A 27,254-nucleotide genomic window follows, 5' to 3' on the forward strand; every position below is an offset into this window, starting at 1 on the left:
ATTGGGGTGGCACGTAGTTCAGGAGTTAGAGCGGCCGGCTGGGGATTGTAAGGTCCCTTGAGCGAGACGCTGAACCCCAAAATCGCTCACGTGGACGGCACGGTGGTGCAGTACCTAGTACTGTCACCTTACAGGAAGAAGGTCTTCAGGCCTTTCTGTGTGGAGTTTGCATGTTCTCCCCGTGTTCGCAAAGGTTCCCCCATAACCCAACCCAATATGAAAAACATGCAGAAGAACAGATCGCTAACACTGTCCATCCCTAACGAAGATGGTCAGGAGCATTTGGTTGACCCCCAGGCGCGTCCCATGCATGCTGCCTACTCTCTGCTCCCGGCTTCCTTTGGGGGAAGGACAATTGGATAAGAGCAGGAGAGAAATTTTATACGGTACACTCGTGTGTACAGTATGCGTGTGTTTCGGCATTGCCGCCTACACTGCGTGATGTGAGCGTGTCTGTTTTGTATTGCGTGATGTTTGTTTTTGTTTTGTATTGAACTAGGTGCATCTAGCTAAGGATGGACCCAGCTCCATACTCACAGTCGGTCTGGCGTTCACATGCCCACTTCCTTTCCGCAAACTAGCTAGCTAACGTTACTGTCTATAAACCTGCCTTTAGTGTACTAGCTAGCATTGCTGTCTTTTGACACAACCAGTTACATAGCTAGCCAAAATTAAGCTCAGGGTTAGTTTTTGCTCGACCAACTGTTTGAAATTCACGACTGCAGGTGTACTGGGGTACAACGCTTAGTTCAGGGGTCTGCAACCTGCAACTCCAGAGCCACATGCACCTCTTTAGCCCCTCTCTACTGGCTCCCTGGCTTTGACAAAAATAATCTGGAATATATGTTCATGGAAATGAATAACTAAATACGTGTATTACTATTACATACATTTATTTATTGTTTATTACTAAAATAAGTGGTCATGTTGGCATTCAAGTTAATTAACTAACTAGATAGCAGCAGACAAGCTAATACAGCACAAATAGATGCATTGGTGGGGGGGGGGGTGATGCCTTATACCCCTGCTTGATGTTAGACATGGTCGAGTGTGTTTATCCCTCTTGTGGCGCACTGCACATGTTGATGGAACTTTGGGAGGACTTTAGGTCTTTAGTTTGGCTTGATTAAAATCGCCAGCTACCACAAAGATTCCGTCAGGGTGGGCGCATTGTTGTTTGCTAATTGTTGTTAGCAAAAAGCCCAGTGCTGTATTAGTATTAGCGTCCGGAGGTATATACAGTACATAGCAGTAACTATGACAACAGTGAATGGCTATGTGGTCGGGTCCAGCTAAAAGAACCCATTTCAGTCAGTTTTCTAAAATCTATTGTCTATGCCCACTCTTTTTGAAGTATAAAGAAATAATTGTATTCTTCCCTAACTTGTTTTTCGTACGTAATCCAAGCATATCCAAAGTTTTGGTTGTGGAATAGACAATTTCACAGTCACTTCAATTTCACAGTCACTTGCCACCATTCATCCATTCAATCAAGAAAACCTATAATTTCTCCCCCATACAGTAGAAGCATAACAGCAGGTCGATATCTGTAATTCATCACTTCTCATACAAAATAGTGATGTATTCTGCACCCTGCATTCCCCAAGATTAAAATTCACAGGATCATGTCCTGAACTGATATTTGTATCTACAGTTGCCTATCAGATTCTATCACCACCCTGTGGCCAGCACAAAGCTTGGGAAAGTTGTTAACTCGAAAACTGTAGCCCAGAGAGACTCTGGATGAGAGAGCTAAATTGGTTGTAAGACACAGCCGTTTTTCTGGGGCTTCACTCCCCCTAATTGGTGATAGTCTACATGGCCACAGCTGTGTCTGAGAGGAGGTACAGTAGGAATAGCAGAGGCTCTGTCAGCCCAGGGCAGTGGAGTGAAAATGAAAGAACTGGGAGAGGATTGTGATAGCACTGCATGAGTTGTGATGTTTACAGCAGATGTTGTACTCATCCATCCTCAAGTTTCTTACAAGTTTGCCATGGCCACTTCTACAATTTATTTGGCCCAAAAATTCAACAGCTATACGAGTTTAGACTGAGTGGGGTTTGCAGCTAACGTTCAAAGAGTGAACCAGTGAACTTGCCTGTGTGTGTGTGTGTGTGTGTGTGTGTGTGTGTGTGTGTGTGTGTGTGTGTGTGTGTGTGTGTGTGTGTGTGTGCAGCAGTAATTCCTTACCAATCGTCTCTGAGCCTACTAAACTTGTTTCAGCTCACTGGAACACATTGCTTGGGGACTCATAAATAATCAATTGTGAGATTACCAGTACATTAATCTGTCCATTCCTAATTATGTCACAGCACTCGGCAGGTTATAGCTACATTGGGATTTTCTCCATGTTATGAGTGGTTTCTCATGGTTGGTGCTGCAGAGTCATAGCCTGAGCCGTTGGGGGTGCATCTGTTTTGGGAGTTGACTTTCTTACTGACAGTCACTAGGTTTTGGCTGATGGGCAGCACCAAACAGTGTTTGTCTAAAGGTCATATACTGTACTTGCTCTGGCACTTTGTTAACCACGCACCACACACAGTGCCTGCTGACTACTATCTACTGTCGGAGTTTCTTAACTCCATAAAATGGTGGTGATGCAACACTTAAAACAAGCTGCTATTAAACCACACAGAAGAAGAACACTGCTGACCACGCATTCCTGGCTGACAATGCCAACAACTGATGGCCAAGTAAAGTTATGTTAGGTAGCTAGCTAACCAATGTAAGCTAGCTATGTGTGACGAGGTCCATTTTTGTACTACCTGTATGTGTTTTTCGCTGTGCTGTGACCGTTTGTTTACTCCCAACCCTGATGATTAGAGCTGGGCAAAGGGGGCGGCAACCATCGTCGGTGAGTGAGAGGACAATCAGGACTGAACCGGGAACACCTGTGTCTCACAGCCTGCTATAAAGAGCACACTGCCCCGGCAGAACGGGGGTTGTGTGGGGGACGGAAATCGGAGCGTGTGCTTGCCTGGAGGACTATCCCGGTGCTACGGCGGCGAAAGAGAAACGCGCACGTGAATTGACTGTCAGCTAACGTTACCTAGTCACCAGCTACAGCGCCGGAGCCGAGGAAGACTGCGGCGATCAGCGGGACCTGTGAGAGCGGTGGACCAGAGGGAGTTGCTGCAGACGTGAGCCGTCAGGGAACCGGAGCGAGAGAGTGCTGCTCGCTGGATAGCCTACCCCGATCAGCGGCCGGCCTGACTACGCCCCGATCCTGAACCAACCTGTGCTGGGGAGCGCGTCATACTACAGTGGAGTGTCGGTGTCCCGACATCCTCTCCGAAGTTAAGTAGGCTACTGTGCTCTGACCTGTTTAATTATTCGTATGGACATTAAGAACCGCCTGGCTATTTTAGTATTTTATAAGAGACATTTAGAAACAGCCCTGGCATTTTAGTAATAGCCTACATGGACATTGACTGGGCCTATTATTTTATATTTTGTGCGAATAAGTGTACCATACAGCCAGCCATTGACTTAAATCTTTGACTTTTTAATTGCCGCCTGGCTGGCCCGGCTATCTGTTTACCAAGTGGATATTGGATAATTTTGTGGATTAACCGAACACTCCTGGAAGACCCTGCCCTCTCAATTGGATTGCCGTAGTTGCTGTGATAGTTTTGTAGTGTTGGTTTGCCGTGGACACCCCCTAGTGGTTAAAGGACTCAGTGGTCCCCTTTTTTCGTGTGAGAACTGACACTTGTTTCCAATCCGCAGTATACGTGGCAGGGTGGAGCTCCACCAACCAGCTCTCCCGGTCCAGGAGGCCGTCGGGAGAAATCCCCTAAGACTATCGATCCAAGTCACCCTGGGCGGTGAAAACCTCCTTGTGCACAGTCCTACAGTATTGTAAAATAAGAATAAAACTTAACTCTGTTCATACTTTGCAACTGTTTCAGAATCTGCATACTCTGTTCAACCCTGAGATAAAGAACTATAAAGCCTGGTAATAGTGGAGTGCTAATACTCCCAGAAAGTATTTAGCTGGCGTTGTCGGAACCACCTTTGGATAGTCCACCTTGGGACATCCTTTTTTGGCAGTTGTTGGCAGGACTCAGGCTTTGAACAGAGTACAGATTTGTAACATTGTGAATTCTGAACATGATGATGATGCCTGTATTCCCAGGTGCACCATGGGTGCCAAAATTCGGAGGAATAGACCAAACAGATTGGAAAAATTCAGAGGTATGGAAATACGAAGATTGGAAAGAGCAGCTAAAAGGGCTGGTTGGAATCGAGGGACAAACAGAGACTCAGAAAGTTAGTATGATTATGGGAGCACTGACTGGAGAGGCCAAAAGACAGATTAACATCCTAACTGCAGATGAGCGTAACACTGCAGCAAAGATTTTTACTGCTCTAGATGCCATTTATGCTGAAAAGTCTTCAGGTCCATTGCTCAGAGTACAATTCTATGGGTGCCGTCAAAGACCAGATGAACCTGTTAAGTCTTATGCCCTCAGGTTGAGAGAACTCCGCAGCCGGTTACAACGGCTTGATGAAGACGCAGCACCCACTGACGTACACATGAAAGAGCAGTTCATGCTTGGGCTGGAGGAGGGACCTCTGGCGCAGGCCATGAGGAGACATGCACGCCAGAACCCTGACGGAACCTTCAATGATCTCCAACGAGAAGCGTTCCTCCTGGACGAGGATGGACATGGACGTAAGTGGCCAGAGCTATCTTGTACAGCCATGGGGGGAACAAATAACGTGCGCTCTCACCCACAGAAAACCGACTGGAAAGCAGAAATCAAGCAGGAGATCCTTGCAGAGTTAAAGGATCAGCTGAAAGATTGGACACGTGACCTCCTAGAAGAGCTCCGACCAAGAGGCCCACCTCAGCAGACTAACCACGCCACTTCGCGCCGCGCGCCTATGCGCCGCCAGGAAGTCCCTGCATCATCTAATAAATGGGCACCAGATGGTAGGCCGATCTGTAGGCGTTGTGACCAAGTAGGTCACATGGCCCGCTTCTGTGGAGACAGTCACACCCCCTCACATTTAAACTAGCATCCCCCACTTCTGAGGCTCGGGCGGTGGGGCTAGGACAAGAGGAGGAGGTACAAGGGCCATCGGTTATGTTAGTTGGGCAGTGCCCCCAGGTTGAGGTGGGAGTGGGTGTAGTCAAGTTGAAAGGGCTCTTAGACACAGGTTCCCAAATATCAATCATCAGTCATAGCCTTTTGAGCCAACACTTCCCAGAAAGCGAAGTTAGAGAACCCCCTGCTATGGTCAGAATAAAAGCGGCCAACAACCTCCATATCCCCTATCTAGGATATGTACAGCTAGATTTTGACATCGAGGGCCATCAGATCGGTCCGCGAGGGGTTTTTGTAGTAGAGGACAGATCAGCATCAGACCCCCTCATTATTGGTATGAACATCATACAGCCTTGCTGGGACGCTGTGTTCCGTAATTCGGAAGGGCCAGCCCGGTTGTTCTGTAAAAACCCCAAGTCCCAAAGTGCCTGGAACGCAGCATTTGCGACGTGTCGTAGGACTGGAGTGACGACAGATGATGGACACCATGGCTACGTCTGGGCAGCGCACCGCCACGGAGTGACTATTCCAGCCCGGAGTGAGGTGGTTGTCTGGGGACGGGCTGCAGCTGGCAGGCGGGACTATCATGGTCTGGTAGAAGCACTCCCTGAGCCAGGCGCCATTTCCGTGGCCCGGTCTGTAGCTGTGGTCAAGAATGGACGGGTCCCCGTCCGGATCCGCAACCTACACGACTTCCCTGTCTCCTTGGACCGCTACCAGAAGCTCGGTCAAGTGACTCAGGTCGATAGCCTGGATGTTTATGGTGTGCAGGATGTCTGCCTAGAACAGGAGGAGGAAGGTACAGTCAAGGTCAGTGTAGTGGATGTATGCATGGGGGAGGAGCCTGATCAAGCATTCCAGGTCCTTAAGCTGGCCGAGCGGCCGGACCTCACCCAAGATGAGCAGAGACAACTAGCTGCCCTGCTGCACAAATGGGAGAAGGCTTTCGCGGCCCACGAGGAAGATTTCGGAAGGACAGATGTGGTAAAACACTCTATCCCTACAGGCGAGGCACCGCCCATACGGGAACGCTTCCGACCATTACCCCCCTTGCTGTACCAGGATATGAGAACCCTGTTGGAAGGTATGTTGCAAAATGGTGTCATTACTGAAAGCTCCAGCCCATGGGCAGCACCCATAGTCATGGTAAAGAAGAAAGATGGCAGCTGGAGATTCTGTGTAGACTACAGAAAGTTGAACTCTGTTACACACAAAGATGCTTTCCCACTTCCCAGGATCGAGGAGACCCTGACCTCCATGACCCGCGCAGAATGGTTCTCCACGTTGGACCTGGCCAGCGGATACTGGCAAGTGGAGGTAGACCCGCAGGACCGTGAAAAAACTGCTTTTACCACCCCTGTAGGTCTGTACGAGTTTCAACGCATGCCATTTGGCCTCTGCAACGCGCCAGCCACTTTCCAACGCCTTATGCAACAATGCTTAAATGGCCAAATTACTGACTCCCTCCTAGTCTATTTAGATGACATTATTGTGTACTCCTCCGATTTTGCTACGCACTTAAAGCACTTAGAGGAGGTGTTTGAGCGTCTCTCGAAACATGGCTTGAAGCTACGCCCTGACAAATGCAAACTCTTCCATCGGCAGGTTAAATTCCTGGGGCATGTAGTCGACCGTGAAGGCGTGAAACCGGACCCCGAGAAGATAGCTGCTGTTGTCGATTGGCCAGCCCCTACCACTGCTAAGGAACTCAAGGCCTTCCTCGGCCTGGCCGGATATTACAGACGTTTCGTCCCTGGGTTTGCAAAAATTGCACGCCCCCTAAACTCACTCCTGGTAGGAGTGCCGAATGACAAGCGTCTGGGTTCTCATCGCATATCCTGGTCAGTAGAAGCTCAAACAGCATTTGATGCTCTAAAGAAAGTGCTAACAGAGGCCCCTATCCTAGCTTACGCAGACTTCTCACAGCCATTTACCCTCTACACAGACGCCAGTCACCATGGGCTGGGAGCAGTACTCGCCCAAGTGCAGGGGGGTAAAGAGAGGGTGGTTGCCTATGCGAGCCGCAGTTTGCATCCTACAGAGCAGAATGACGCCAACTATAGCTCCTTCAAGCTTGAACTCCTCGCACTAAAGTGGGCAGTTACCGAAAAGTTCAAAGATTATTTGACTGGTGCCAAGTTTGTTGTTTACACCGATAATAATCCTGTGGCCCATTTGCAGACGGCGAAACTGGGTGCAGTGGAACAACGCTGGGCAGCCCAACTGGCATCCTTTGACTTTGAGGTGAAATATCGTGCTGGCAGAGAAAATGTGAATGCGGATGCTTTGTCGCGATTCCCCACACCTAAACACCCCCCACAGCAACTCAGTCCTAGAGACGTAACCGCATCAGCTGTGGTGACCCACCAGGATGGCGCCCCAGAAGGCCGCATCGACTGGGAACAGGAACAAGTAGCTGACCCTGAGATCCGCACTGTGAGAAGGTATGTGGAACAAGGGCATTGCCCTACGGGCCGACAACAGGAGATACACACCACTGGGACAGCAAGGTTGTTGAAACAATTCAGGCGGCTCAGCCTACGGGATGGGGTTTTGTGTCGCCGATTCACTGACCCTAACACCTCAGAGCAATTGTTTCAGGTTGTGTGTCCAGGCCCCCGGCGTCAGATGGTATGGGAACAACACCACAAGTCTGCGGCACATGCTGGAGCGGGAAGGACGCTGCTGACGCTGAGGCGCCGGTTCTTCTGGGTAGGCATGGAGACACAGGTGCGCCAATTCCAAGCAGAGTGTGTTACATGCAGTTTGCAACGTGACAAGGTAGAACCACGAGCCCCCTTGAACCCAGTAACCGTTACCTTCCCCCTTGAGGTAGTCGCTCTTGACTTTCTAACACTCGGTCGACCAAACGACTACTATCAAAACATACTAGTGATGACTGATATGTTTACGCGTTACACATGGGCCGTAGCTACCCGCGATCAGACAGCCAGGACCACTGTACGAGCAATCTATTCTGAGATCGTGCGGCACTTTGGGTGCCCCGTCCGTTTTCATTCAGACCAGGGCCCCAATTTCGAGTCTGACTTGATGCAGCAGCTATGCGAGATGTATGGAGTCACTAAGAGCAGGACAACACCTTACCACCCTGCCGGGAATGGGCGTGTCGAACGCATGAACCAAACACTCCTTAACATGCTCCGTACCATGGGGGCCGAGAAACAGAGCCGCTGGCCAGAGTATTTATCCGAACTCCTACAGGCCTACAATAACACCGTACACAGTGCCACCGGCTTCGCGCCATCCTATCTGCTGCAGGGCCGACACCTCAGGCTCCCAGTAGATGTTGTGCTAGGGGTAGAACGGGAACAGCCAAGCAAGGGACTGACTGACTGGGTCGGAGACCATCACAGGAAGCTGACATATGCGTATGAGCTAGCACGTGGTAGGATGGACAAGGCGGCCGAGCGGAGTAAGAGCCGCTACGACCAAAGAGCCAACGCGACTCCATTGTTAGCTGGGGAACGGGTGTGGGTGCGTGACCGGGGCCGACGAGGGTTGGGAAAGCTACATGGGGTATGGGACCCCGAGCCCTATCGTGTCGTCGAAGCCAAGGGAAACACGGGCGTAGTGTACAAAGTACAGCCGGAGAGGGGTGGGAGGGAGAAAGTCCTCCACCGGAATGCCCTGAAACTGTGCACGGTTCCCCCCTCGCAGAGGCCACCAGTGACTCTGCCAGAGAACCCTGTGAGACCTGCGAGCCCTACGCTCTTATATATCCCCGTCCCTGTCCGACATGTACCCGCGCCTGACGCCAACCCTGACGCGGCCGCCGAGCCAAGGCGCGCAGTCCCTGTCCCTGTCCGACATGTACCCGCCAATGACTACAACCCTGACGCAGCCGCTGAGCCAAGGCGCTCAACCCGGCCAAATATAGGCATCCCACCACCCCGCTATAGACTCTGAATGGCAGAGACTGCCAACATTTCACAATGGGGAGATGTGACGAGGTCCATTTTTGTACTACCTGTATGTGTTTTTCGCTGTGCTGTGACCGTTTGTTTACTCCCAACCCTGATGATTAGAGCTGGGCAAAGGGGGCGGCAACCATCGTCGGTGAGTGAGAGGACAATCAGGACTGAACCGGGAACACCTGTGTCTCACAGCCTGCTATAAAGAGCACACTGCCCCGGCAGAACGGGGGTTGTGTGGGGGACGGAAATCGGAGCGTGTGCTTGCCTGGAGGACTATCCCGGTGCTACGGCGGCGAAAGAGAAACGCGCACGTGAATTGACTGTCAGCTAACGTTACCTAGTCACCAGCTACAGCGCCGGAGCCGAGGAAGACTGCGGCGATCAGCGGGACCTGTGAGAGCGGTGGACCAGAGGGAGTTGCTGCAGACGTGAGCCGTCAGGGAACCGGAGCGAGAGAGTGCTGCTCGCTGGATAGCCTACCCCGATCAGCGGCCGGCCTGACTACGCCCCGATCCTGAACCAACCTGTGCTGGGGAGCGCGTCATACTACAGTGGAGTGTCGGTGTCCCGACATCCTCTCCGAAGTTAAGTAGGCTACTGTGCTCTGACCTGTTTAATTATTCGTATGGACATTAAGAACCGCCTGGCTATTTTAGTATTTTATAAGAGACATTTAGAAACAGCCCTGGCATTTTAGTAATAGCCTACATGGACATTGACTGGGCCTATTATTTTATATTTTGTGCGAATAAGTGTACCATACAGCCAGCCATTGACTTAAATCTTTGACTTTTTAATTGCCGCCTGGCTGGCCCGGCTATCTGTTTACCAAGTGGATATTGGATAATTTTGTGGATTAACCGAACACTCCTGGAAGACCCTGCCCTCTCAATTGGATTGCCGTAGTTGCTGTGATAGTTTTGTAGTGTTGGTTTGCCGTGGACACCCCCTAGTGGTTAAAGGACTCAGTGGTCCCCTTTTTTCGTGTGAGAACTGACACTTGTTTCCAATCCGCAGTATACGTGGCAGGGTGGAGCTCCACCAACCAGCTCTCCCGGTCCAGGAGGCCGTCGGGAGAAATCCCCTAAGACTATCGATCCAAGTCACCCTGGGCGGTGAAAACCTCCTTGTGCACAGTCCTACAGTATTGTAAAATAAGAATAAAACTTAACTCTGTTCATACTTTGCAACTGTTTCAGAATCTGCATACTCTGTTCAACCCTGAGATAAAGAACTATAAAGCCTGGTAATAGTGGAGTGCTAATACTCCCAGAAAGTATTTAGCTGGCGTTGTCGGAACCACCTTTGGATAGTCCACCTTGGGACATATGCATAAGCAATTTGATTGAAAATTTGAGAGGCTAGCTAACTATAGCTAACATGGTGCTAGCTAGCCCAGTTGCCCATTCCAAAAAGTGAAAGTGTGTTATCTGAGCTGCTTAGGTGGCTAGGCTAGTGTTACCTAGCTAGCTTTCAAACTAGCTAATACTGGTGAGCCTGATAACTTGATTGTGCATAACTGGTACAGTGTGGCCCCTCACTCGAGTTGGAAATGCTAAGCTGACTGGGACTTGGTGGGAAGAGCAGAGTAGAGCAGAGGTTCCCAAAAAAACGTGTCTAGAAGCTAGCTAGGTAACAAGTGGTTGTCTTAGTGAACTGCAACACAATGCCAATAACGCTGCGTCAACTAGTGAACACAAATATGTTTAACGAACTCTCACACTTTTATTTAACATCAAATAGGTGTAGGCTACATGTCCAGATAAGCTTCACTACCTAAGGCAATGGAATTTGGCCAGAACTATCAAAATAACATACTAGTAATACGAAACCCATCCGCTTTTAGCCAGGCCTGGCCTGGTTCAGTTCAGCCTGTGCTCAGGTTCAATGGCCACCCTATCCCCATTCCGACTCGACTTGCATCAGATTAAATGGGCTGCTCCTCTTTGACAGTCTCTCCTTATCAGAAATGTGCTGTTTGCATTTGCAAACTATGCAGTAGCTATACACAACATGCATATCGCTATGGCATCAACACACTGCAGGGAGAGATCTTCAGAGCACAGTAAAACATTCCTATACATACTGTACTAAGTTTATGCAAGACACTTTGATGTCAGCTTGCTTTGAATCATACTAGACTTAGAATTACATAAAATAGCCTAACAACTTCAAGTTTCAAATAGCAACTTCAATTCTACCGAGAAAGTACCTGCGAAAGGGAACCAAGAAAATACACTGATTTTTGTTATCCCATTCTGTTCGTTGACAGTGACCCCATTCTTTTCTCCGGTTGTTCAACAGTGCTCTGGACCCCTAAGGCACCTTAAATTGGTTCCCTTGGTGAATTTATCAGCCCCTTGATTTAATCGGATCCAAGGCTTTTGGCCCCTGGTTCAAGCTTAAGTTGTGCTCTTCCCTGTGATGCTATCAGATAGTTAGTGTTCCATTTCAAATAGTGAGTAGGAGGAGATAATTGTTGCTGTAGGTGCCGCCAAAAACAAACAACATGTGGACTTAATCCTACAGTGAATGAACTCTTGTATTAAGAAATAAAACCTAGAAAACTATGGAGTCTATGGAAGACATCATTTCTACAGTATCTCTAAAGTGGGACGAGACTAACTGATGTAGTGTTGAATGATGAAATGAATCCTATCTAGACACTGGTGCCTTTCACACAAATCTTCACACTGACCCCTAATTCAAATACAGTATAAAGCTACTTTACAATCTTTTTTGTAGAATGCACTGTAGGCTGGATTATTTCATTACTTTGATAAACAACTACCGAGCACCCCGAAGCTGGCATCTTAGGTTTTACCGCATTCATTCCCTTGTTAAGCTTACTCTAGATCCAGGATACCTAGACTGAGATAATGATAATCAATCATGTTACTTATGCAGCTGCACTATATCTTTGGTTTCCTTTCCACTCAATTCCAATTTTGACACTTTTTTCCCCCTTTGCCATCATAGCAAATCGAAACACCGGCTTGCCGGTGTCTGGCAATGTTTCATATCATGCGAGCAGCATCCTGTTTACAAAGCTTGCCCTCAGGAGGATGATAAATTGAAGTGATGCATGTGCGGTCTCAACCACAGCACTGAAATCTCCTGGGTGGGTAGTGGAGTGTGTGTGTGTGGATGTAGCCTGTCTAACCCGTCTCTCCTGAGGGGGGCTGAGGTGGTAGGCTCGCCTAGGCCTCAGGGAGGACATTACCGCCCACCGACCAATCCCCAAGGCTGTTAGCTCTCTGTGTTAGCACCTCAGGGGCCTCAATAGTCATTTGTTAGTGGTCGGTGTTAACTATACTGTATGTCTTTCTCTGCTTTGTAAGGCTTTTTTTTCCAGGTATGCTTCTTTTCCAGGTGTGCAGGAGCCTATTTTATTGATTGCAAGAGTCATAATCATATGTAGCTGATGAGTCATTGATTTCACACAGGCCTCAAAGTAATGTCCTGTAATGTTGTGAGCCACCGTCCATATATTTACCACATTGCTCCATGTTTGCACTGCGGTATTACTATAGTAGTATTAAAAGGGGAATTTGGCAAAGAAAACAACATCAACAGTTTAATCCGAGCACATCATTCAAAGCCACCTGGAGAAAAGGTTACTAAGTCCTCCATTTAGGCTGCACGGATTTCCATCCATACAATGGGTTTAAATCCAAGCCTTGCTATTGAAGCTCATTGATTCACTGTCATCATAATCTCACCTCGCCAGACAGCTCAGCTCCCATTACAATATATTTAGAGGCGTTTGTTTACGCTGTGTTTAGCCTTCTGGGTGTGCCAGTGATGGAGGGCGTGTATTAACACCAGGGCCTAAACCTACCTTCAGACTGAAGTTGCACTAGCACTGGAGGTGATGGTGCAGACTATCCTCCACGAACATGTTTTCCATTCACTGTAGTGTGTGGAGATAATCTTAATGATGATTTGATTGTAAGAAACATTTAAATTATTTCTATATTGCTATGATATATGGAGAGAGATGTGATGGAGCTCCTCTGTGAAAAGTGTGCCTTTGCAGCCTGATGTTTGGTCTGTTACAGCAATTATATAATGATGATTGTAATTGTGTGGTGTTTTGACATCAGAGCATTAAAATAATAAACAATAATAACAATAAAGAGCTTAGGGGTATGGCCACACCTGGTTCAAAGTGTGCTCCAATCAGCAACACAGGGCATTCTTCTATGGCCTTATGGGTACTCAAACCCACAAACTGTTAAATTGAAATAGACTGGATTTATATCCCTGATCAGAGACTACTTGGTAGATATTCCCTCCTTGCTACCCAGTAGCAGGCTCATAGCACATAAGTTATCCTACTGGAGCTTTAAATGTGAATACCCAGAGCCATGTGGTTGTGTATAGCTGTGTACTGCAGCTGTACAGGTAGTCATTAATAATCTCTCGAATTAAATATAGTAGCAGAGGATTAAGCGTATCTCAGTATGCAAATATGCTAATTAGTTGTTATGCATTAATCTTGACATGTACATTACTTTTGTTGACAAAGATAAGATCAGAAAACTGAGACGCTAAAATGAAGAAGTGTTGTGCACAGCAAGAACAGATCCCCTCTGCTTACTGTACATATCTGTCTAAGAGCATGGTGGAGATCTCTATCTGTCCCTATGAATGGAATTCCCTGGGTGAAGTATTTGCCTCTAACATTTTGCTATTCTTTAGTCTCCACATGAACCACCCCCCCCCCCCCCCCCCACACACACACACACATAATGTCACATCATATCTGTGTCAACATAATAAGACACAAGATTATCGTCCATCACCCTGACCTCACTTTGATGTGGGGCTTGTCCAGGGCAGCACACTGGAGGGGAAGGGATGCAGGGGTTGCAGTGTCGAAGGCCTTCTGTATGCATGCTGCATGCACAACGACAACAAGGTTTAAACATTACCCTTCTGTCACATTCTGTTCTATGTATCACACACATAGTGGGCCTCGTTTGGCTAACAGACATCTAGGATTATACAGTCAGGGAAGAAGCACAAATAGACCAGACATAACCGTTATGATTGGCTATCAGGGGGTTCGATGCTGTCAAAACATTGTCCAGCTAGGTTATGATCAGAACTAGACCACACAGACTAGACTGCTCTCCTTCCCTGTTTGTACCCTGTTTCTTCACTAGATAACCAGACACTTTGTTGAATAGCATATTGACATTATAGCATTCAAAGCACATCTTATCATCATATTTGAATCTATATTTCCTCCCTAATCAATATTATCATTTTTGATTAAATATGTTTTTCTTTTAACTTAGATATCTAATCAAATAGATCTTCTTAGCTCATCGATCGCACTGGCTAATACGTATTGTACATTATAATATAAGTAGGCCTACATTAATGAAGAGTTAACCATATTACAGCTAACTCATAAACTCCAAGGGCTGAATGTGAAAGAAACATGCATTTCTAACCTTATAGTGTGCTATTTTGGACATTTATCCCTATTTTTGATATGTCTAACATCAATTTGAAACATAGATACCATCTACAAGAAACTACAAGAGTGTCTAGTGCAGGTGTCATCAACTAGCCTACTGTACATTTGTCCAAGGGACAGAATTTTTCTCAGCAGACACTATGGGGGCCAGACTTTCAAATCATATTAAAAAAATATATTATTGTTTAATATTTTCCCTTTCTTGTGAAAGTAACTGTAATTACACATTTTCAGTATCTTGCCCAACACTGGTGAACAGACTCATATGATTTGTACTGCACCCCAATTTGTAAATCAGGAGGTCCCTGAACAGCCTATGTGTGTGAACGCACGCGCATACACGAACTTCGTGAAGCACGAATCATGGCCACAACAATATGACTTTGAGTTTTCATGCTTTATCACTGAGGCCTGTTGGTCAATACCAGATAAGCTTATTTTTCAGCCAAGGAGAATCACAATACTCCACAATTTACCATTGATTGCACAGCGTGTAGACAAAAACACTGATTAGACTACACATTTTGATTAAGTGTGCTATTTTGGACATTTAGCCCAATTTCTGTCTAACATCAATCTGACATATAGAGAACGTAATTTCACTGATCGTTCAAGTATTGAGCTCAATCGAGATTTTCGTCTGACTCTAATTTCTTCACAGTAGAAGTGGCTGGGCAAAGTTAATATGAGTTTAAAAAATCAAGAAAAACTAGCAGGAAGCTCAGTGTGTAAATATGTGTAATTAGTGTTTTTGCCTACAAGCAGTGCAATCAATGGGAAATTGTGGAGTATTGTGATTCTCCTTGGCTGTTAAATAAGCTGTTATTGTTTGGTATGACCAACAGGCCTCAGCGATAAATGGGACACCCCCCCTGCGATTGAAAGTGAAAGCATTTTGGATGAAAGATTAAGTATCTTCATTATGTTTTATACATTACACAGTGGTGACGCCAACTCGGACTGCAAGGAATCTGGGTGTGACCCTGGATGACCAACTGTCGTTCTTGGCACATACAGTATCACATCCGTTAGACAAAGTATCATCAACTGGCGTCCCGTGGTTGATGATCCTGCTCTACAATATTTGCCAGGACAGTTTTTAAAGGACCATACCGGGACCATACAGATCGTAGCAGTAATTGAGAGACGCTAGCCCAGGTTAGATGGGCGGGGAATATCTATGGGTTAGATTGGTTTCGCATGGATTCCTGCTAAACCAATGAATTGCCAGGATTTGAGCACCAGATTTTTGCATAAAGTGTCCCAGACCCATAGAGAGATCTGCAGCATGCAGTAACATAGTTAGCGTAGCTTACATAGTGTATCACCGAAATAACTCTCATGGGTCTGGTGGTGAGACTAGCCTCGCGGTAACCCGTCTGCTTTCAGCTGGCTAGAACTCTGCAGCCTGGCTCCAGTCCTTTTTTGAAATGCAAAGTGAAACAAAATGGCAATTCAGTCTGAGTGTCAGGCTATAGGTGCTGCTTGCACTGAAATCATGATGGGAAAAATAATTTCATTAATATAATTTAATTTTCTCGTAGCGAAAAACGCCTCCAGAGCAGCAAAACTTTCTTGAACTACCACCTTTCGATCAACTTGTGCTGCTCTTGTCAAGTGGATTGATAATTCCTGGTCACGTAATGCCCCCTTGTGACCTTAAACGGCAGATGAATTGGCAGAGAGCGGACGTTTCAATTAGCTAGTTTGAGGGATTTATAAAGAGAGATGTCGCAATGTTAAATTCAGTTATAATAATCGTCCGCTTATAGTGATCAATTTGACCTGGACATGATCACTCTAAGTGGTTAATGATTTAAAACGACACCTTATAAATAGTTAATAGATCATGAAAAAGTGATTAGGAAACTATTACATACTACTGACTTACATACCATTAACTTGGGCCTTCCATCAGGGGATCTAATCACAAATTAATTAAGGCTTAAAGTGAGTAACAAATCATTATAATCATATACAAATATCATAATATATATATTTGTTAAGACCACGTCAATAGTTTAAAGACCTTATGGGGATCAATCAATCAATCAAGTTGGATTTATATAGCGCCCTTCATGATACCCAGAGCGCTTTACAGAGTCCAGTATTCATCCAGACACAGTCATACCGGTGGTGGTAATCTGTAGCCACAGCTGCCCTGGGGCAGAAGCGTGGCTGCCAATCAGCGTCTACGGCTCCTCCGACCACCACCAACATTCATTCACATTCCATCGTTGCATGTCTTTATGATGGTGGGGGAAGCCGGAGTACCCGGAGGGAACCCCGGAGAGAACATGCAAACTCGCACAGAAAGGACCTGGAACGACCGGGATTCGAACCCAGGACCTTCTTGCTGTGAGGCGACAGTGCTAACCACTGAGCCACCGTGCTGCCCGTGACTTAAGATGTTATTCTTAAGTTGCAACTATTCCTCATTTGCTAATATTACTTAGCAAGGCATTAGTAAGTAGTTCACTAATACTATATGGACATAAGTATTGGGACACCTACACATTACATCTACAGGAGCTTTTATGACATCCTATTTTAAATTCATAGGCATTAATATGGAGTCCCCTCTTTGCAGCTATAACAGCTTGCACTCTTCTGGGAAGGCTGGTGAATGGGCAAACATTCCCACAGACACATTCCAAAATCTTGTAGAAAGCTTTCCTAGAAGAGTGGAAGCTGATACAGCTGCAAAAGGGGGATCAACTCTATCATAAAAGCTCCTGTGGGTGTAATGTGTCCCAATACTTTAGTCCATAAAGTGTCATTAATTAAGTCATTAATAACCCATTAACTAACAGTGTGTGAATGATCTGTTAGTGTTACCTTGTGTTAGTGAGATGAGGACGCAATAAATCAAAAGATAACTCGTGCATATTTCTGTGTCAAGACTTAGTCCACCATAACTGTTTTCATTGTTGCCCAAATCTCTGCAATCCTCAACCCCCGACACAGACCTTGCAAGCTGTCGAACTGCCCCTCAACACAATACCGATTGTATGACTGTAAACTGATTTAATATATTATAAGATAGAGTAGTTCTCAACCGCATCAGTCATTAAGCAGTTTGAATTGGTGTTAAAATAAGGAGGGAATGGAATCGGCCAGTTCCCTGAGCCAGGAGTTTCTGGTGGTTTCTCTGGTGAGCAGATATTCTGGAGTAATGTTTTCTCTTCTCAAGTCCACTAGAAGGCTTGGGGGGTCGACCTCCACATTGTGAATGTCACAATCTGCAGGGCAGCAAGATGATAACGGCATACTTTAAATTGAAATGTCAACCCAGGCCATCAAAACTCGACAATAACCATAATGGAGACTTTGTAACTACAGCCATTAAATGTTCATTAACTGCCCGCCCCTGCTGGAATCCGATGCTGGTGATCATGAGGGTTCTGATAAGCATGGTTTTTATGGCTCTTTATTGATGATCAGGCCTCAGGATGAAAATCATCTCTGTCTGACAGACATCCTGCTTGACAAGAGATATTAGATCCAATGTGGGGTCACTAAAAGGACAATGGTTCAACTTGTGTTTAGCATATAATAATGACATTTAAAATGAATCTAACATTAAATGTACTTGGTGGCATACATACTGTAGAGGATTCGTCTCTTAAAGGTCACAGCTTATGCTGTTTTTCAACAACTTAAATCGGTCCCCAAAAAGTAACATTTTAAGTCCTTTGCAGAAAAAACAGTTTTCGCCCCTGAGATCTCTTCATAAGTCTCTGTCTCTCTGCTCCTGCAAATGCTCCATTCAATGGTATGCAAATGAGCCCCACCTCTGCATGCAAATGAGCTGGTTGCCAACGCTACCAGAAACCAACTTACAGGTAGACGGAGATGTGCTTTCACTGTATATTTACAACCCAACGTCGGACCCAGAGAACGAGGAGGAAGAACCTGAAGTTGAACTTCCAACACAAATGTCGCCACAGATTCCTGGCCTATCGAGCCTTTGTGTGGTGGTGCTGGGGTCATCTGCGACAGTACAGAGTTCAAGTTGTGATTCCAGCCTGGAATCTGTAGGGTTCGGACCGCACCCTCCTCCTACTCTCTATCGGACCTGGACACATATCTGTTGATGACCTCATTGTCTAGCCGTCACACAGGTCCTCTGGGATGTTGATTTTCAACACCTCACTCCTGCAAGTGTCCCAAAAGACTGTGTAAGATGAGGTCCATCACCTCATCTGCATATCCTGAGCAATAATAAGCATATACAATTTGTTTACAAATGTTAATTTTTCTGTGTTTCATGTACCTCCCAAAACAGTTTATGCTGCTTTACTATTTATCTCAGGTATACTTGTATTTATACAATTGTACAACTGTTTATATTTTTATGTTATTTGTATATAGTAGTTTAGTGTGTGTTGTAGTGTGTGTTCAAACTGTTTATTGAATAATAGTGAAATTAAACCTGTTTGTGCATTAGTAAATCAGCTACATCTCGTTGCCTCATTGCACATTTTATCCAATGTAGTTGTACTGTAATATGTCAAGCAACAAAAGGCTGAAGGGTCCTCAAAGACAATTTTGTTCCAACACTGTGTGTCTGAGGTGGGTCTGTCTGACAGCCAACATTCCTTTTTGTAGTTGATGATGTTGATGATGTTGATGGTCTATGATGTGCTGGCCTGTATGGAGGAAACAAGAAAATACATCATATTGAATAATTATTACAGAATATTGTTGTGAGCTTATGTCTGCTGATACCTCTGGACCCCAAACAAATTCATAGTAGATAATATATCTCTTATGATTATGATACACGCAATGAGAACACATAGCCTTATCGACTGTATCGCACATCAAGGTAGGCCTACTCTTGTGACGTGCTGATCACTGGAAGACCTGATCATAAGAAGAAAAAGTGTCGCACACTCTGGCTCCATTTGCAGTTATTATATTTTGGCGTTTCGGCCAGCCTGTTGGCCTTCTTTAGAATGTAACCTATCAGGCCAATATGCAGGCAAAACATGAAAATATAATAACTGCTTATGGAGCCAGAGTGTTGACACTTTTATAGCCTAACATACCACACAACTAATCGTATCGAATGAGAAATAGACATTCTATATATACAGCTAATCATCACGATAAACACCTAATATTATGTTATAATATAATGACGAGATTTTCAAATTCATAGTTGGCATAGCCTGCATGGCAATATACTTTATGATTATGATACACACAATGAGAACAGGTAGCCTTATCGACTGTATCACACAACAAGGTAGGTCTACTCTTGTGAGGCACCATTCTCTAGGCCTACATTACAGCAACAGCTACAGACACTGTAAAATTTATTCTAAGGTTTATACAATAATTTTGGACAGATGAACCTCATTACTCAAACATTCATACTGTCGTGGCATTTCCTAGCCAGGACTAGGCTATTCACTCTGAGGTCATAACAGGGTAGCTTAGGGCTAGATCTAGCTAGCCATGTGGCGCGTGTTGTCCACACGCGTCGAACTGTAACCCACATTTGCAGAAGACCGAGTAGGCTAATATTACTGGCCCTGCTCTGTAACATGTTGTCAACTCTTTTAGCAAATTGGTAGATAGTCTACAAGAGCTACCTAGCTACCAGCTACGATCGAAGCAGCCATGTAAAGATGATAGCAAAGTTCCAAATGCACATACCCTCTACACATGTATAGCAAACTTTACTGCACCACAAAATTCATGACAAATAAGTACCTACAATTGCCATTTTCTATTACTTACATTTCCATCGTCGTCTGCTAACAGGCTTTTGGGAAGATTAACTGGGACATTGCCATTAAAAATAAATTGTATCCACTGACTCTGTTTTCCGTGTCCGCTGGGAGCTGATAGAGAGATATGTGCTGGGATTTGCATCCGACAACAGAGCAGTAATGTGGAGCCATAGTGAATGGACGGCAACACTATTTTTAAAACAAGCACAATAAGAAGCCCAAAGTGGTGTGTTCTAAGCAGACTTGGCAAATCTGGTTCTCTAGTGAGGAAAACTGGCTAAATAGAGAAAGCAAAGTGGGTGGGGAAAGTGGTTGAGGAATATGGTAATGAGTATGCAAATAAGTACTTGTGACGTCACAAGTGTTGGGAATTCCTAATGGCTTGTTGGAAGGCGGATCTAACAGGGCAGGACATGCAGGGCAGACCAGAAACAAACGACTGGGTTGTTTGACATGAATGTTTGCACATTGGTAGGACCACCAGACCGAAATATATGTGCAAAAAGAGCTGTTTTCCATAATATGTCCCCTTTAATCACAGGGTTGTAGGTTCGAGCCTCACGTTGGGCACAGCTAAGCATTTCATTGTACATGGTACCCATATTATGTGTAACAAATATGCACGATTTAATATAATTTTATAATGGCATTGTTTCTGTATACCTTATTAATTATCTAAGGATTCCAACAATCTCAGTGTGGAATGCTACATCATACAATCCCCTCACATCATCATTGACATTAATAATTGTACGGTTTAAGCTTCCTGGATCAAAGACCCCCGGATCTTTGTCATTCATATGAGGTGGGGAGTTGAAGCTTACTCTCTCTGGGACCAGTTGTGCCTGAATGGAAGAAATCCTGCAGGATGGGAATATTGATCCAGCCAGCAATTCCACAGAAAGCTCTGCATTTATCACATAATGGTAAAACACAACTCTCTGATAGTAGTTCTCAGGAGAGCCTCCCATTGGCTCCCTCAATCCATATTCAATGTCACGCAAAGTCATAAATGCTACTGTATGCAAATAAGAATTACTAATAGACTGATAATACTGTATTGAACTAAAGCATTCAATACTTAACATGTGATTGTATAGGGGCCCACTCTGAGGTCCCTGTCCCCTCTGCAATGAACATTTAGCTCCGCCCCTGGAGTGAGGACATAGTAACAGTTACAGCACCAAACAAATTGTCGCTTGCAGTGTCAGTTGAATCACTGCGTTAAAGCACATACTGTACACACTTACTTATTCTACTGACTTATTTTTATTATGACAGAAGTGATTGAACTGAATATTTTGATGATCCAGTTGTAAACTCTGTTAAACAACTGTTCTGTCTCATGTTGAGTCTCCTTACTGTATATATATATATATATATATATATATACAGTATATACGATTTCAGCTACACTAATTATGCTGGCATGTGTGGGGAAATAACTCATTTCTGAGCTTTGGTTTTAGTTACTGTTGTGGTGCAACAAAGGCGAAGGCGCCGGGGATTTGCGATTCAAGACGTTCCCTCTTGGTAACAGATCAAAGCCCCAGGAGGGTCTCACATGGAAGGAAATGCGTTCCCATGACCTTGAGCAGCCGCTGGAACTTATTTCGAGGTCTCTGCTACATTAAACAGCCCTGAAAGAAATATGAGAGTAATAACACGCGTGGTGTCAGAGATCACATCAAGAGACATAATACATGTGTGACTCTCTACCAAGAGACGCACCAGATCTGATGTAAATCATGGAATATTCTAGTAGGATCAGAACAAATTAAAACTCAGTTCTCATTTCTGAAAAACAAAGGATGGACTTATCATCATAGATCAGCCTATGGAAATGCTGTTTGATATCTAATCACAGTAACATCTGTGTATTATTGTGTTACATCTCCATATCAGTCCTGGGCTCTCTGGAGCTGCTCGTTCATTTGCTAGAATGTTCTATTCACATGTTTAATTAATCATGTAGCCTTGAATACACAATAGTGACAGTGCTGCCATGTGATTTAAAGTCTAGGGGGTTGGGGTTGAGACACCTTGGGAATCCTGAAACACAACAACACTGCAGGATAACTGCCTGGCTACCTCAGTTGGTAGCGCATTACACTCTCAGGGTTGTAGGTTCGAACACTATGTTGGGCGCAGCTAAGCATTTCATTGCATGGGATTGACACAACTAATAATATAAGGCTCTAATATACGGCTCTGCAGTTGCTGTACAGGGGTCATAATTACGTCACCACATGTACTTAAATACTGTAGGAAGACGTTGAATTTGAGGAATCTTACTGTGGCTAATGCAACTTATCCACTCTCAAATGATCGGTTCATGTCTGTTCAGCACAGATAAGTGTGAGCAAATTTAACTGCATTTCTAGAGATGCCAGTAAGTAGGTCTAATCCCGTTTTAGAGAGCCCAGTGGGAAGCTGGCTGATATCCACTCCAGACATACAGTCCCCAAGCCTGGAGATGCTGCTGCTCTGCTTGCCCCTGCAGACCTGGACCACAGGGAGGGAGGGATGGAGGGAGGGATAGAGGAGAGAGGAGGGATAGAAGGACAGACAGGGAAGTGGGTGCCACGATGCAGCACCACTGCAGGCGTCAACAGTCTGGGTGGTAAATACATTATGTGGCCAACACACTGGAGGATATGGTGGCTGATACATGGGCGGCTGAAGAAGAGATAGAATAAGGGGGGAAGTCAAAAGACATGATGATGGTGATGATGATGATAATGATGATGATGATGATGATGCTATAAAGCTGATATTAGTTTATTTGCTAATTATATTTGTTAAGGGAGGACAATTTAACTAACCTCATTATATAGATATCAACGGGTCACATTCTTGAAAATATTGAACCACACTGATAGTGCTGGCTCTTGCTTTCTCAGGTCCCTAAGCTTTTTTCAGAATCTGTCTCAAGCCTTACTCTGCTGCAAAAGGTTCTCATAATGAGCACTGATCGAGGATACTTTGATTACAAATGGATCCAGCTGCCCTACAAAGGTCTAGATTTTGGAGGAAGATGATTGATTTTCTGATTCTCCCCAAATGCCTGCTAAAACACCTCTTTTGAAGAGCATCAGTAAAGATAGTGCACAGAAGATAAGGGCACTCAAATTATCCTGAGATAAGAGCTCTGATTGGCCAAACAGATAAAAGCAGGTTACTTCATCAGGCATTTCCGACCATGCACACAGCAATGCTTGAGTAGCAAAATAGACCACTAAGGAAAGTGTTCACCCAGTTTGCTAAAATACATTTAAAAAAAGGAAACAAACAAGTAAAAATATTTACAAATCTTGACAACCGGGATACTGAATACAATAAGACTGTCAAGAGCATATGTAGATTTTAGTTAAGTCCCTGTAAAGAACAGGACTACTCAAACTCTGTAACACAAAAGCACCATGCTAGAAGTGAATTTGCATGTTTCAAAGGGTGACAATGTCATTTGCATAAATTTAATGAGTCTTTCTGGAAAAACGTGGGCACCTGCAGAAAAAAGCTGACATTGTTCAAAAGCTTTTTTACGACTCACAATAATGGCCTTAGCTCCCAGACAAAGCACGGTTACAGGGCTAATCAGGAGGTTTGACATCTCTGTCACTAGGAGGTTGTTTTCTTTTCAGGGGAATTGTGCATGGGAGATGAGATTTCACCACTGCTAAACGGATGACATAGATAGTTAGGCTGACACAAGGATGAAGACTTGTTTCCATTGGGAACCTTCCACCAGGGCCGGCTTGTTGCTAGTGATGAAGGTCGGCTCGGCCTGTGGTATTTTCATGAAAGTGATTCAATTGTCAGCATCCCAAATGGGTAAACTAATTACCGGTGTAAGCTGATTTCCTGGTTCAAGCTCTCCACAGGAGTGCCCACTCCCTAAGCACAGGGGGTGATTGTTAAACTGAGAAAAGGTGCATGGTCTGGGTACAAACACAAGAGACTGTGTAAATGAATAGGATTGAGAGTGAGGAAATGAAATAGCTGTGCTGCAGTGGCTTCGTGAATTCAAATGGGAGGTAAAGGCCTCTGCGGCATTGACATAGGATCCATAATTACTGTCTTTCTCTCTCTCCCTCTCTCTCTCTCTGTCTGTCATTTTCTAATCACCAGCTACTGTATCATATGTTATCTTGATAGCAGCAGGTACCGTAAGAGGAAAGACTGCTGTTTTTGTGTGTGAAAATTGCCTTCCCATTTTAATCATATCTTGATATTTCAAGTGTGTTGGTTCGTTAAGACTCTTGTTACAGACACTGAGCTCTGGTGAAGCAGTCCACACTGAAGCTCTTCCTTTGTTGGGGATTTTAATTAATTAATTATCCATCCCTGGGCAAGGAGGTTGTTGATTGTAATCGTACTAAGCTGCCATCCTGTGTAAATTGACTGAGATCCAGATCTAGCATGTCTTTGACCTGGGTCCCCCCTGACGGCCTGATGTGAGGAACATCGATGTGGGGATTTAGCCAGTGTAGGCTAGAGGACATGTTATCTTCCACCATGCCATCAGGTCCATTAGCTTCAATGAGATAGTGTAGCCTTGGTCTGGCAGGGTCTGATTTAGCTGTCTATGTTCAGAACACATCAAAGTGTACGACTACTTTGCAGTCTTGTTCTGATACCATGTTGATCTCTATGGTTGCCCTTTCACATTAGGTGTCTATCAGTTCTTATTATTTATCCATTACGTTAGCTCCAGTCTATCTGGAGTGTCAGGTGGGCGAGTGTCAGCTTGCAGCCTTACTGTGCCGATGGTACAGTGCTCTGTCTCCATGGTGCCAGCATAATATTGTCATTCACCTACAGTACAGTACTCTGGAAGCACTATTCCGTATTTCCAGGCTGCCCACTCAAGTGGAAGGTTGGAAAGGAAATGTAAACAAACGCACTGGCTTCCCATTCAGAGCAGTGGCCTGACACTTGTGGTCACACCACAGTGGTTTGTATTATGCATCACTACTTTTTTTCACAAGCTCCCAGGCAAGGTAACACATACTGTTTGACGTCATATATACTTACCATAATAGTACTGGCACAGAGTAGAATCTACTTCCTAACAAGACAATGCAACATTCAGCTCTGGAAACTCAACGCCTCGTGTGTCTCTTTCAATACAATATTGTGGTTTCAGTAAATAGCAGTACAGCTTCTAGCTCAAAATTGTTGTATGTGACGCCTGTCCTATATGACTTGGATTTCATCCTTCACGTTGTGTTAAGCTGGAATAACAGTTTGAAAAAATAAATAAATTCCAAACTAATTAAAACCACCACGTCCTAATAGCATCCAACTTTAATGACTCACTCCTACCAGTCGCCACGTCTTGTTATTCCAGCATTTCTGCTTGTATTAAATTACAAATTACAGCCCATAACTTTGCTCCGCCCCCGTGCATTATTGCACGTTTTAGGCCTTTCATTTATAAACAAAACTCTTACTGCCATCTAGCGGTAGGAAATCGCTTATTGCCGCTTTAACAAAGATAGTCGTCATGTGACGAGGGGAAGGTGCACTTTTAGAGAATGTCTATTGGGGATGGTCTGATTACAAAACTTGAGATAAACCATGTTGCAAAGCTGTATGCACAGAAGACAGGATTACTAGGCCTCTGAGCATCTGTCATTGATGTTATACAATGGGCGGCATTGTTTGACATTTATCAACTGCCTGTTCCATTTATTAGAGGAGTACACCTAAAGTGATGAATAGCATTGGAAATACCAATGAAGGTTTCTGCTGTGATAATTTTAATGAGTTCAAATTCTTCTCTGAACGCATTCTTACGAAATTATTTTAGCCAGTGTGTAATTACCCTCCCATAGGCCCCTGGCTTCCAGCTGAGTGGAAGAATCCCCCCCCCCCCCCCCCACTGAGACACATCAAACTGAACCGGGCCTGATTAAAAAGTCTGCTTGAAACTTCACACAATAACTTCAACTGTTTAACCTAAGAGGAAGCTCACTGATTACCCGCGCACCCCCTACCACCGGCAACTCTTTTCACTGTTGTAATTGTTAACACCAGGGGGAATTGACTGAAGTTAATGGTAACATAGGGTATAAACCAAGAACCATCGTTCTGTCTAAAGTGGTAACTGTGTTTCAGGGAAAAATAAGCAATTATGTTTATTGGCCCCACATAGTCTTATGCAGAATGGCTGTTATGGCATACACACAAACCAAAGGGGGATTTGGTTTGTATGTGGTTAGCCGTAATTACTCCGTTCGCAAATATTTGCCGACATTTTACAAAATTATTACCCCTGATACCCAACTGTGTTTTAGGTGCCATTGAAATGACTGGTTGTTGACATGCATTATGGGATAACAAAATAAAACTGGATATGCGATTATGAGTGAAAATACCGCAATGTGTTTTTTTGTGTGCAATGTGCAATTTTATCACAATGTAATGTGATAAAATGATGGCTATTTGTAACAACGAGGACCAATGTTACAGCTGTATGACTTATCAGTGCTCACACATTTCTAAACAAATAATGCTGCTCACTACAGCAGGAGTCAGGTGCTAGTCAAGGCCAACTCTGACCAAAACTTTTAAGTGGCCCTGAAAACTGGCTGACATTACTTGCTAGACAGAAAAGCATATTTCTGGAATAACAGTGTGTCATCTAGTGTGTGGCATGCCTGCTAATGATGCAAATAGACACTTTGCTATTGCATTACTGTACCACAGCAGTCTTAGCAAAGAAGAGAAATTGAGAGAAATGATTCTCCTCTGCAGTAACAACAGCAATGCCAGGGACGTCTGTGTGTTTTACTGTCCTTAATAGAAACATGCTCATTATTGTAGTTGAGGGGCCAAGCAGTGAGGCTGCAAGGCACCCATTGTGTTTGTACCTTTTCCTATTATTATTGGGGGCCAAGCAGCGAAGCGGCATTGTGTTTGTACTAGTGCTGTCAGTCATTTAAAAAATGTAATTGAATTAAAGGTCAGGTTTGGAATTTAGCATTATAAACCATGTTAAAAGGTTATTTACGATCATTGCCAA

Source organism: Borostomias antarcticus (assembly GCF_949987555.1).
Source record: "Borostomias antarcticus genome assembly, chromosome: 17".
NCBI classification, from domain to species: Eukaryota; Metazoa; Chordata; class Actinopteri; order Stomiiformes; family Stomiidae; genus Borostomias; species Borostomias antarcticus.